At 45.7% G+C, this 12,534-nt stretch overlaps 1 pseudogene; it reads right to left on the bottom strand.

The window, feature by feature from the left end:
* LOC108403857 (dynein axonemal heavy chain 9-like) overlaps nucleotides 1–10,540 on the bottom strand; it is a 594,862-nt pseudogene extending 584,322 nt beyond the window's left edge.
* Nucleotides 10,541–12,534: the final 1,994 nt, after the last annotated feature.

Below are 12,534 nucleotides of genomic sequence, written 5' to 3'. Positions count from 1 at the left end.
TATAGGCCTTGTGGAAGGTGCCCCAGATCAAGGGCTAAAAGTCCCCGGGGTTTATATGGCTTAAAGCAAGACGCTTACTTTTCAAACTTGTAGATGGGCTCAATTCCCAACTTGCCATGGAGTTACTGAGTTACATGCAGACTGCCTTGGTGTGACTTCAGTGAACAGTAGCCATCGTAATTAACTATCTTTACCCTGATGTCATTGGATCTGGTGTGGATGAAAGGTGGATTATGGCTGATAAACAGGTGTGCGTTTTCAGACGGATGCCACAAAGAGCACAGGGTCCCAGGTGGCTGACCTGACCGAGCAGGTCCTATTCTTATGAAAAGCTGTACAACCTTTAGAGGGGGGTGGGGGGAAGGTTCCATTCATGCCATGGCCCATGGGGCAGAGAACAAAATCAGGAATAATGGCAAGTCCCACAAACACAAGCCCATTCTGGAAGGAGAGGCCATACCACAGCTTAAAAGAAATGTCTCCAGAATTCATTAAGGGAGAGCACAAAGCTGACATTTATAGAATAAAATCTCAAAAGGTCATTGGGGAAAAGACTGTTTTCTTTACCTTTCAACAGAGGCCGACCTTATGCAGCTAATGGTCTCCTACATGACCACACACTTAGGGCAGCCTGAAAGAGAAGCCATCCCAATTAGGCCCAGAATGAAAGGAAGCAGAGTGGCTGGAGATGGTGGAAAAAGCAAAGGAAAAAGCGGGGTATATTAGGTCAGCCTATTACCTATCTATCTCCCTGCTAATCACCTCGCATAAAGCCTCAGCAGGAAATCATTTTGTCTCCAAGTGAATCACAGCTTTATAGCAATTTTATAATGAAAGAAATAAGGGTTCTCTCCAAGCTGCTTACTGCATTGTTTGGAGGGAGGAGGCTGCAGGCAGAAACATAAACAGGGGATCTGCGGAATCTACAATATTATGGCACAAAAATGAACTCTGTGTGGGTTTGTGATATGAGTATGTATGTATCCAGGGGGTGGTGGTGGTGGTATATGTGGTCTGCGTGTATGTATGTGTTGTGGGGTATGTGTATGTGCAGCACACATGTGCACAGGTGGTGATCTGTGTGCACAGGTGTGCTATGTGTGTTCATAGGAGCTGTGCCTGGTGCATGTGTGTGCGTGGCATGGTGTGTGAGGTATGTGTGAATGTCAGTGTGTGCTGGAGCATCAAGCTCAAAGGGTGAAGGAAGGATTCAAGAGGCAGCTGAATGACTCTTTTCCCCTTAGATTTTTGACTATTCATTCAAATTACAAAGATTTTATATACTTTGGCGATTTCCTAAGTAAGTCATCAAGTCCAACAAGGCCCTCTCATTAAATGGGAATGATAATTTAAGCCAAATGGTTTATTTAGGAGAAAAGATCCAGACATCATGTGATAAAAATAGAGTGTGCAAAGGCAGAATGAACAAGGGCAGATGGAACCAGAGAACCAGCCTGGGACACTCAGAGGGCAGGGGATGGAAGTGGACCTTGAGAACTCCCTGGGAGACAGCTGAGGCGGGGAGACAATCCACGCAGCCGCAAGCCTCTGGGTACAAACTTAGCTACACCAACCTCAGCTGAGGAACTGTGGGCATGTTAATGTATGTGTCATTCTCAACTGTGCTCATTTCTTAAAGTGCAGGTATCAATAACTCGATTTTTTGATGACCGTAAGGATACAGGCTGGAGATGGGCTCTTGAAACATGTTAGTTCTTTTTTTCCCCATTCTTTCCCTTCCTCAAGGGTTGGCTCTGTAAGAAATGAGCTGTGTCATGGCTGGGATGCAGAGGAGGAGGATGGTATCCTGAGAACGCAGCAACTCCACACAGCGCAGACCTGCCTATTGCCCCCTCCCCATCCCACCCCACCCCACTTCCTTTTAGCAGGCACCCAGAGGGAAGAGGCAATGTACAAAATAAAACTTTATCGAATAAAAGAGAGAGAGAGAGAGGGAAAAAAAAGGCCAAAAGAACTAAGGAGATGAAAACCAGCCCTTCACAACATAGCCCTGGACACAAACATGCAGAAGCATAAATGCATCCGTGTCATTTTATTAACTTGGCTTCGTGCATTTGTTAATTGCAGCTGCCCACATCTTGGCAGCCACATATTGGACGCATTAGAACAGTAAGAGGTATGAATAAGGCTGGGTTCATCCTAATTCTTGCTGCACAGAAGCAGATTAATCCCATTTCAAACAGGCATTGATCACAGAATGTTAACTAAAGGGCTGCATGAAATATGTTTGGGTAATCAATAGCCCATGTTCACTGCGCTGGGCTGAGCAGGGAAGAGGTGGGGAGCCAGGTGGCAGGGGGTGAGCTGGAGCATGGGTTTGGGAGATGGACCATGAAAGACAGGAGGAAATACCAGGACGGGGAAAGGAGCAGCCACAGGAAAAAGGAAAAGCATGGAAATTCAGGGTGAACCACAGAGGTAAGGGGAAACAAAACAAGAGAGCGAAAGAAAGCGAAGGAAACAAAATAGAAGAGAAGGAGGAGCCAAAAGCAGTAGAGAAAAGAAATGGTGGCATTTGGCCCAAGAGCAAGGAAATAAACCAGAGCAAAGGTGGGGGAACTCAGGAGAGGAAGCAGCAGAGCAACAGAGAGCATGGTGACATTCAAGTCATCCTCTGAGTAAACTGGGGCGACTGCTTTTTACGCATCCATGCCCTTGATTCAGAAAGAAACAGCAGCCTTTGAGCCAGCTATTGTGAGGGTAATGACCCGGGGGAGACTGGTGGCTGGCGCTGCTTCTATTTACTGAATGAATATACCCAGCAGATTAGGGGCCCTCATGGTAGAAGAGCTGTCTATATGCAAAGTCACATCATTAGCACGTGTGCACAGGGTAAGGTGTGCTCCAGCCAACAGTCATTTAGGAGGTGTGCTCCCCTCCCCTCCCAGGGCGGCTGCCCGGCAAAGCCAGCAGCGCCTCCACTGCGGTGGCTGCAGGACAGGCTGGAGGGGGAGGTTCTGCCCCGGGCTAGCCCTCGGCGGAGGGGTAGACGTAGGAGAGGAGAGGAATGGGGACGGGGAGGGGAGAGGCTGTGCAACACAAGCGAGCGGTTATGGAAACAGCTGCAGAAAAAGGAGGCATTTAGGATAAAGTTAGATATCAATTATTTACACTCGCCATGATCCGGAGAAGGGTTTAAGGTGAGCCTTTCTTAAGACCTAGCTTCCAGCTTCCTCACTTACACATTTTCTCTGCCTCCCTGCCTTTCCCCAGCATCTTTCTCTGGAGAATTCCTACTCCAGTTTCAAAATGTATTTCCTCTTGCCCTCCACACTTTCTCAGAGCCCCTCTCAGTCAGGGACCTCTTGTTTTTGCTCCCAATTCCTTGCACACCAGTTTCAGTTTCTATCATGGCATTCACTACACCTCAGTGAAGGTTCCTGTCTTTCCATCTTGGATCTCCTCCATTCGTCTGTGTACCTTCTCCTGCTTTCTGGCTAAACCAGGCTTCTTACAGGCAAAACCAGGTTTCAGCCATCATTGTATCCCCAGCTCCTAGCCCTGTTCCTGGCTGTGCCAGCGCTAGACCAATGCTTCCTGAGCTGAAACCAACACATTCAATCTCATACACCCTTATTCTCATAATCCCATTGTTTATGCCACTCCTTACAGCCTCTTCTCAACATATCCCCTCCTTTTCATCCCAAATCTCTGATCATAGCTGGAAACATGATTCTAATTCCTTCTTGGTCCCTGTGGCTATCGTAGTAATCTTGAACTTGACCCCAAATTTCTCAAGTAAGTTTTAGGAAAACTATTATTTCATTTTATTATGTCCACTACCCTCCCTGCAGAGCTGTAAAGTAGGAAAAGACCAGCAAAGCATATTAAAGTCTGAGGATGAAAACAATTAAAGGAAAAAGCCTCATGTTTTCTCACCATGCCCTTAAACTAAGGTTCATATTAACCTTTAAAAAATTGCAGGAAAGTCACAACTTTTAGCAAAAGTCCTGTTTCGTTTGCACCGGGATTCAGTCTTACAGTTTTCAGAGCCACCTTGAGGGTGAGAGAGTACAGCAGGAGAAGTTCGACACGGTGGCTGGGTGGGAATGGCCAGCTGCATGCACATCAGCTCACCTGCATTTTGCACATGGAATTCTGAGCAAGAGTTCATTTGAAACAAAGTTTGAAGATTATGGGTACATTGAAAAACAGCCTAATTAGTTGACTGATTCCTTGGGCCTTCTTCCTAAATGAGTCTATGAACAGAATTTCCTAAGCTTCTAACAGAACCACCATTACATGAGGTCAGTCCAATGATCAACCCAAAGACTGACTGAATCTTATTCTGGGTTCCGCCAGCAGAGGGTCACCCCAGGTTGTGCTGGTCCTTTTCCTCTTTTGCCCTTTGACTCTGGATCACTCACTCCTATATGGAGCTGGGAGCCTGATGTGTACAAGGACAGTCACCTGCACCATGAGTAGTTGTCCCAGGAAGCCGTCCACATACACAAAGACCAAAGCAGACAGGAAATCCCACTCCCTCACTTCCTGGTTCTCTTTAAAGTATGGAGATTCTCCCTTCCATCCTGAAACACCTGCTTGAAGAAGTTCAAGGTGTCCACGACGACCTGCAGTTTCCTCTGACTTTCTTCCACCTCACTTCTCAAGAGGTCTTCTGGGCTGAGATAATTAGAGGCCTGGAATTTAAATGAGTGTCACTATGCCAGCCTGCAGGTAGGTACAGGACATCCCATAGCTTTGCCCATCCCACAACTCAGAACCAAATGATTAGCCCAAGCAATATTTTTTGGAAACATAATACAGGAAGCACCTGATCCCATCCTCATCCTCAGTTCCAGAGGTGGACTGGGACCTGGGTCCCAGATTGCCAGTGATTGGCTCAGGGTGTGTAAGTGGACAGAAGTAAGAAAACACAGCAAGACTTCTTTTGGGCCAGCTGGGGGGTGCAGGGGACAGTGTTCTTTCCCAAGTGTTCCTGATTTAATTGTTTTCTACAGTAAAATAATTCAGGTGCAAGAATTCTTTGAACTATAATTGTTTCTCTGTCTCCAAGAGACTTGAACCTGGAAGGCTGTGGAGCAACTTTAGACAGTCACCTTCCCCACCCCAGGGAGGGGCAGAAATAACTGGGTCCTGGTGGCATCATCTAAGGGCTAAAGCCAGTCTTACGCATGAGCCAACAAATTATCATTCTGCTGATGCTAGTTTTGGTTGGGTTTCCTTATATTTTCAACCAAAAGAGTCCTGGCTACCAAACATGCAGTCCTGGTCTAGGAGCTCAACAACTGGCTTCTGGCCCTGGATTGGTTGACCTTTGGCAATTTGTTAAACCTAAGCCTTAGCCCACATCCTAAATCATACTAATAAATTCATAAGGCTCTTCCTGTGCAGGGTGCATCTGAAAGTGACGGAGATCATGAAAATGCCACTGTGTTTTGCAGCCTGCAGTGTTCTCCATAGATGTGAGTTATTATTTGATACTTTTTAAGCATGTTCATTGTTTTCTCAGGGTTACAGTTCCTTAGAGGTAAAAGAAGCCAGTTTTAGAGGCAGGTTGCTCAAGCCTCATTAAGGCTTCCTTGTGGTTCATGTTGCCCTGGCCACTGCGACCAGAGTTCCTAAGACGGAAGAGCATGAAGTGTGTGACCCAAGAAGCTACTCCGTAGCTCACAGGCACTGAGTTCCCAGCAGTGCAGGGCTCAGGGTAAGCCTTGCTGCACATGATCTCCTTGGAGCCTCACAACCACACAGCAGCCCTTTGAGGTCAGTCCTCTTCACCCCTGCACAGAGCGTGGAGTGAGGCACAGAGCAGGTAAGGAACGTGCCGGGGCACACCCAGCTGCCAAGTGGTGATACAGTATTTGGCACAGGAATGCCTGACTCCAGAGGCAACATTCCTAACTGCTGCTGACTTCACGCCAGACCATAGGCACAGGTGATTAAAGAGGTCAAAATTCGTCTCGTCCACCCCACCCTTCACTTTCCCCCAGGGCTTGCGCAGAGGGGAAAGGAAAACTGGTCTTCCCAAGCATCCCAGCACTATGAGAACAGCTTTGGGAGTTACTGGCTGTGATGTAACATAATTCAAGTGTGAGAACCTTTGCACCATAATTCTCTGACCTGAAAAAAGTGCACACTTTCCTCTTCCCTGTGATTCAGTGCACCAACTTTTAAGGGACAGGTTGTTCGGGATCCTGGGGTACCCAACCCGCCGGATGAGAAGGTTGCAGGTTTCTGGAGCAGCACCATGAGCCACCCTGGGGAGTCGTAGGACTCGCACGTGGCCCAAATGAGACAGACCACATGGAGGAGAGGCTGAAGCCGTGGCTTCACCTCAGAAAACTCCATGCTCTCGAGGGCTTCCAGGTGGTGGTGGAGTGGCCTCAGGTGCATGTGGATGTCCTGCGCCTCTGCCAGAGCTGGAAGGAATAGGAGATGGTCACTTTCCCTGCTGAGGCTCACAGCGCGTGTCATAGCCACTGAGGGTCTTAGCCACTAAGAGGAGCCCTGTGCCTGGGAAGTAAAGATCTGTAAAGCACTGGTTGCAATCTCTTCTTAAACTTTGAGAACAGAGAAGCCTGGTTCCTAAAAACTTCCTAGCTCTAAGGAGGAAATACTGAAATCTGAGGACCCCTGGATAGCAAGGATAACCATCTAAGGAATCTCTCAAAAATTCCTGTATCTGGACTTCTCCCTGGCCCTCCTGGCCCTGCTCTGGTGCTCTGTGTGTAGAAGGTACCTGGTGATCGCTAATTCCTGTACTGCTATCTCTGAGGAAACACAGAATAGGTGACAGAGGACAAGGTTTAGAATCAGAAAGATCTGCCTTCACATGCTTTCCTGTTGTATGATTTGGGCATATTTAAATTTAACTTCTCTGAATTTTGAAAATAGTCCGAACAGTAACAAATTTGAAAATTCTTCTGAAGGTTTGAAGGTAGCATGGAGAGATTCTTCATACACAGCCAGCAGGGAGCCCAGACCAAAGCAGGTGTCCCGTAAATGGTAATGATCCTGATAAATACTTGCTAATTAGGAATCTCATTGAGCTCATATGGAGATGTCACAGGGAACAGAGAAGTAGCCCAGCCTGACTGTGGCAAGGCTCCGCTTGTTTACAAAGCTAGGAAAATCTCCCGCCATTTCCTTTGACGGCAGCCACCAAAACAGGCTTCTTTCACCAGTCATCTTGTGCCTGAGACCAGAAAGTAGGAAAACCCATAGCATCAGGTACTAATTCTGTATGGCCACTTAAAGGGTACTGAACAAAGTCCATTGAACAAACTGAGCCAGAAGAGTGAGTTTATACAGGTTGGTTCATCCCTGGACAGATAATCAGGTACTGTCCTATGAGAGAAGATGTTCTTAGGTCATATTATATGGGTGAAGTTCTGCATTCATCCTAAAGGAAAGCTCAAAATATGCACGATTTAGTAAACAGTAGCAATATGCAGGCATTGTTCTACTCACTAGATGTGTATCATCTCATAGGAAGCCCTGTGAGGTAGCTTTATTATCCCCACTTTATAAGTGAAGATATTAAGGCTCAAATACCTTGCCCAGGGTCTGCCTCTGAATTGGCCAGCCCTGCCTAGCTGAGCAAAGTCAAGATTATCCCACGTATTTATCATGTTAAATCCCTCACTGGATGGTTGTGGTGCTCATGACACACAATAGTTTGTGATGTGTACATCTGTACTTTATATCCCAAGTGGAGCTGTGGGAAGCAGTATGTGAATTGGATTTTGAAAGTCAAATGTCATGGTAAATTGATTAAAGCAGTGATTCTTAAGTGGGGGAGCTGATGTGAATATCAAAACAGCTGTGTGTGAATAGGCGATACCAGAATCTAGCAGCCAATCTGGTAAGCACATGCCTGCTTGTACATGTGGTATAGGAAAAGGGGCTGAGACCACCAGGCCAGAGTAGCTTTCTCTTTATGATGCCTTTTGTAAGAAGCAAAATCTCCTGTAGCCAAACAGGCACTCCCCTAATTTTTAAGTGCACAAATATTTGAGGATTGGCTTATCCAGTCCAGGGTGCAATTACCTTCGATCACAAGGTAGATGAAGAGATGAACAGAGTTAAGCACACACCTTTTAAAAATGCAAATATAAACTGCTTGTTACACAGTGATGTTTAGTGGTTTGCTGGTAAATCTTTAACAACAGGCTTTTCAGGGACAAAAGCCTTCATTTGCCGATTTCTGTGGTGCAAATAATCCCAATCTTTCCACCGTGTCTGATTTCAAGCTACTAAACTGACTTCACTGAGTGTTGGGCAGAGGGGTTGAAAAGAGGTACATGCAGCAGGCTCTCATGAGAAACTGCTAGCCAGTCCAGGCTGGCTCCAGCATACCACTGGACCTTGACTTCTCTTCTGCGTATCTGCCTACAAAGATCCTGGGTTGGCAACCAGGCTGTTCTAGGCAATCCTGCCCCTAGTGGCCAGAGACAGAACTCCCTAATTAGTCTTTATTGCCCTGTTTTCTCCCCTTCAGGATTCTGTTGCTTCCTGCTTTCCAAGGTTCTTCATGCAATCTTATTCCCACACTTTTTCCTATATCCTTTTAACCACCTTCTTTATGTATCACTGCATTCTAATCTGTGCCTGCTAATCCAGGAATATTTCTTCTACTTTCCCCCTCTTCAGTCCATCAGTAGCCAAAGGACTTCTTGATTGAGACTAATAATGATAATGTACATGTAAATACATTTACTTAGGGTAAAGCAAGACAGATGCTCTGAAACTCAATTAGAAATGAGAAAATCCACCACCAGCCTCTTAAAGCTTTTTATTCTCAGGTGAACCTACCAAAATTTCAGGCCAAGTCTACCTAACTTCTTTAATCAACATTTCTTTTCTTCCATCATTGGAAGTAAGCTATATATTTAAAGGATTTCTAATTTTATAATAGTGTGTATCTGGTATTATTATAATGGTATTGTTTATTTCTAATTTCTTTTCATTGCCAGCATATCCTCTACTGTAAAAGAACCAAATTCTTTTATAACTATTAATCAATATGAATGATTATAATCTATGGATCTATTAATGTGAAAAATATATCTAGGGCTCTAAAGAGCCAACTCATAAGTATACTTTTTACTTTTCTTACTACCTGTTATTTTATTTCAGAGCTCTAGATTTCAGTCATTTGCATCCCTCATTTATGATATGTCATCTCTGCTTACTACGTGTAGTACTTAATACTTTTCTCTAAATTGATAAATTAAATCATATAAAATGAAAACTTCAAATCGCTACCACAAATGGAAACTGGTGTCACTTGCTAAAAACAGTTGCCCTTTCATACATTTCTAATAGACCTGTCCATAGGTCTCCCACCGTCATCCCTCACAGCAACAGAGGTAAACACACCACTCTGGGGACACTGTCCCATTTGAATGAAGTATAAATTGGGAACAACTATTGATTCCTCCAGGACACAAAAATCTCTCAGCGAAGTAATAAACTAGGGCCTCAAAAGGGCCTGCATTCCAAGCCAGCTTCAGGTGCTGGTAGAGTGGCCTCTGTGATAAGATTTTAAGGCCCAGAAGGACATGAAAGACTAGTGACTTATGCTGCTTTATCTTTTATAAGCACATGTCAGAAACTCCCCACTGGAACTTTCACCCCTTTAGCTGAGTGGTTTCCAAACCCCAAGGCATGAGGAAGAGAAGGTGGGACAAGGTGGGACTAGTGGGCTCCAGACACAGGGCTCTCTCACCTCTAACAGAGCAAATTTGTCTTTCCAGAAGAGAAAAAGGGTTTGGACATCACTGCTTGGATTAAGCTTAAATCATATGAAATTGCAAGTACCTTTTTAAAAGTACATTCTGACCTATAATACTGAACAGCTGTGAGGAGGTTTGATAGGAGAAAGAAAAGAAGGAAAGTACACTGGAGAGAGGGGATGGAGCCTGAAAAAATTTACCTACTTCTAATTATACTTTGCTGGCTTTGCAATTTTGACAAGGGCCGATGTTGTCTGGTGCTCAGATGGCCAGGAAATTGCAGTCCTGTCTGACAGCAGAAACAGAACAAGCAGAATGGAGCTAGAAATGGAACAAACTTCTCAAGGAGCTGGGGGTGGAGGAACCTGAATTCCAGATTCCAGGTGAGAAATTACAATATGCATTTGGACAATTCAGTACAGTCAATATAGTACTGCCACTGATAACATCTCACAATGGCCCAGGAAGTCCAGGGTTAGTGTGTGCGTCATAATCATGGTACACACAAAAGCTCAGAGAGGTTGGGTGACTTTGCCAAGGTCAGAAAGCACTAGGAATAAAACAGAGCACAGGGTAGCTCCTTTCCTGCTTCGAGATTTGGAATTCTCGCCACGATACCAGATATGTCAGGGTGCAAGGTTAGAAGGACTGGAAGCTGCTGAAATCAGACAGATGATGATTCAGCATTAAATACAAAATTTCAGTCAAACGTATTTATGAAAATACTTGCTGGTCCTCACCTGCAACAACATCTCTGAACATGGCTTGAAAAGCTGGGAAGTAGCTGCTCTGAAGCTTGTCCAGGAGCCCAGCCATGCCCCTCACTTTTATCGTTCTCAGTTGATTGTAAATGTATTCCAGATCCTCAGACCTGAAACATGGTGGAGAAGGGTGAAGCCAGGTGAACATCAGGAAACACTAGCCATGCTGCGATGACCCACCCTCACATAGACAGAGGAGAGGCCGGCTCTGGCCCAAACAGCCAGGGCATCTGTTCCTGGACCATGACGACCAAGGCCTGAGATGGGAACAGGTTCAAAGGGCAGCTCCAGGAGGTAACAGCAGGGAACCCCACTGTGACCATCTGATGGCTTATAGCCTGGCAACTGGAAGTCATTAGCTCTCGCAGTGAGGTTTGGGGCAGGGTGAGAGAGGTGTTGTCAGAGGAAGAAGGCTGAGGAAGGCCCCACAGTAGGTCAGCAGAAGGTCAGAAACCAGGCAAGGTGGGTGGACCAGGTGGGGGGCAACCCAGCATGATGGTGCAGACAGGGCTGGAGCCCTACAGGCATGCCTGGTCATTGACATGGACAATATCCATTCACAGCAAGGACAGGGACATTGCCTTGAACATCTGTCTGCTTTTGAGTAAAGGATTAATCAGCACAATGATACATAGGAACAAGGAAATGGGGAGTGTGGGGAAAATTGAAGCCCCTAGGCCAGGATCCTCACCTGACCCTAAACTCCTTGGTGATGTAATTGGCCTGCTGCTAGGCTAATACTTTCACACCTGCAGGCAATGAGCTATTATTGACTGAGTCACTATATATATAAAGAGCACTATATATATATATATATATATATATATATATATATATATATATATATATATATATATATATATAAAGAGCTCTGTCCAGTGCTCTGGTGGAGGCAGAGATGGAGGATTACGGACCTGCAGACTGCTGGATGCAGACATGATTCTAGTGCTCGACCTACTGCCAGGAGAGTAAAACTGGGTATAAACCCTTTTAGTCCAAGAACGTTCTGTTGTCATTTCTCGGTCTCACTCGGTTCACTCATAGTGAACTTGCTTGGGGATGAAACCCAAAGGCCAGACTGGGAGAAAGGAGGGTAATGAGCAGGAGCAATAATTAGGTCTTTCTGAAACCCTGTGGGGCTTGGACATAGTGGATAAAGGGCTTCCCAGCCCTACTAACCATTGGCTGGGACCTAGGAGAGACTGCTCTGCAGCCAACCACCAAAACCCTCTTTTGTCTAGATCCTTACAAAATGTGTGTGCATATAGCCTTGAGTTTTCAATGGAGAAGGAGCAGACAGGTAGAAGAAAGATATGAGAGTTAATTAATTTATGAGTAGCTGAAAGAGCCTGTTTTTGAAGAAATATCAGAAGATGTACTGACTGTAGCCCAAGAAAGGAGGGATGGCTACTGTCCCTCAGGGAAAGTATGCATCTTCTGTGCATAGAAAAGTTCAGTCGACTGAGCCGCCTACCCTAGAGTGATGGGAAACATCTGGGAGTGGCAGCAGACTCAGTGGCCGGCTCCCCAGGCATTATCCTCTGTATCCATCTGCTCCCCAGGGTTTGTACCTACCTGTTTTTCCAGAACTCCAGCTCCACCTTCGGGGTGGGATTCTCCCCTTCAAGGAGTGGCTGGGAAGACTCTCTCTTGAGTACCACCTGGACTTGGTGGCTCCACTGGATCACTGCCAACTCGACTGCATAGATGACTGACTTATCTGTGGAATCCAAGCTGTGAAAGACACAACAAATCCCCTGGGCTGCTGGAGATGACTTAATTCTCAGTAACAGTCCCCAAACAGAACCCCAAACCTTTTAAAAATAGGTCAGAGTTCCATTTAGCCCAGGCACTCGTAACTTTTGTTAGATGATAGCCTCTGATGAGTGGTCAATGAAAAGTACAAGCCCTCTCTCCCCAGACAAAATGCCTGTGCATGGGCGTGCACACAATTATTCATGACCTGCCATTTCCTCATGCGGTCTTAGTTCTGTCCTGAGCCCCAAAAGGAAACAGTTCATTTACCTCCTTCTCCAAGGCAGACTGTCAGC

This window comes from Manis javanica, chromosome 4, assembly GCF_040802235.1.
Source record: "Manis javanica isolate MJ-LG chromosome 4, MJ_LKY, whole genome shotgun sequence".
Classification (NCBI taxonomy): domain Eukaryota; kingdom Metazoa; phylum Chordata; class Mammalia; order Pholidota; family Manidae; genus Manis; species Manis javanica.
Note: the sequence above shows the minus strand (reverse complement) of the source record. Positions and strands in the feature narration are given on the sequence as shown.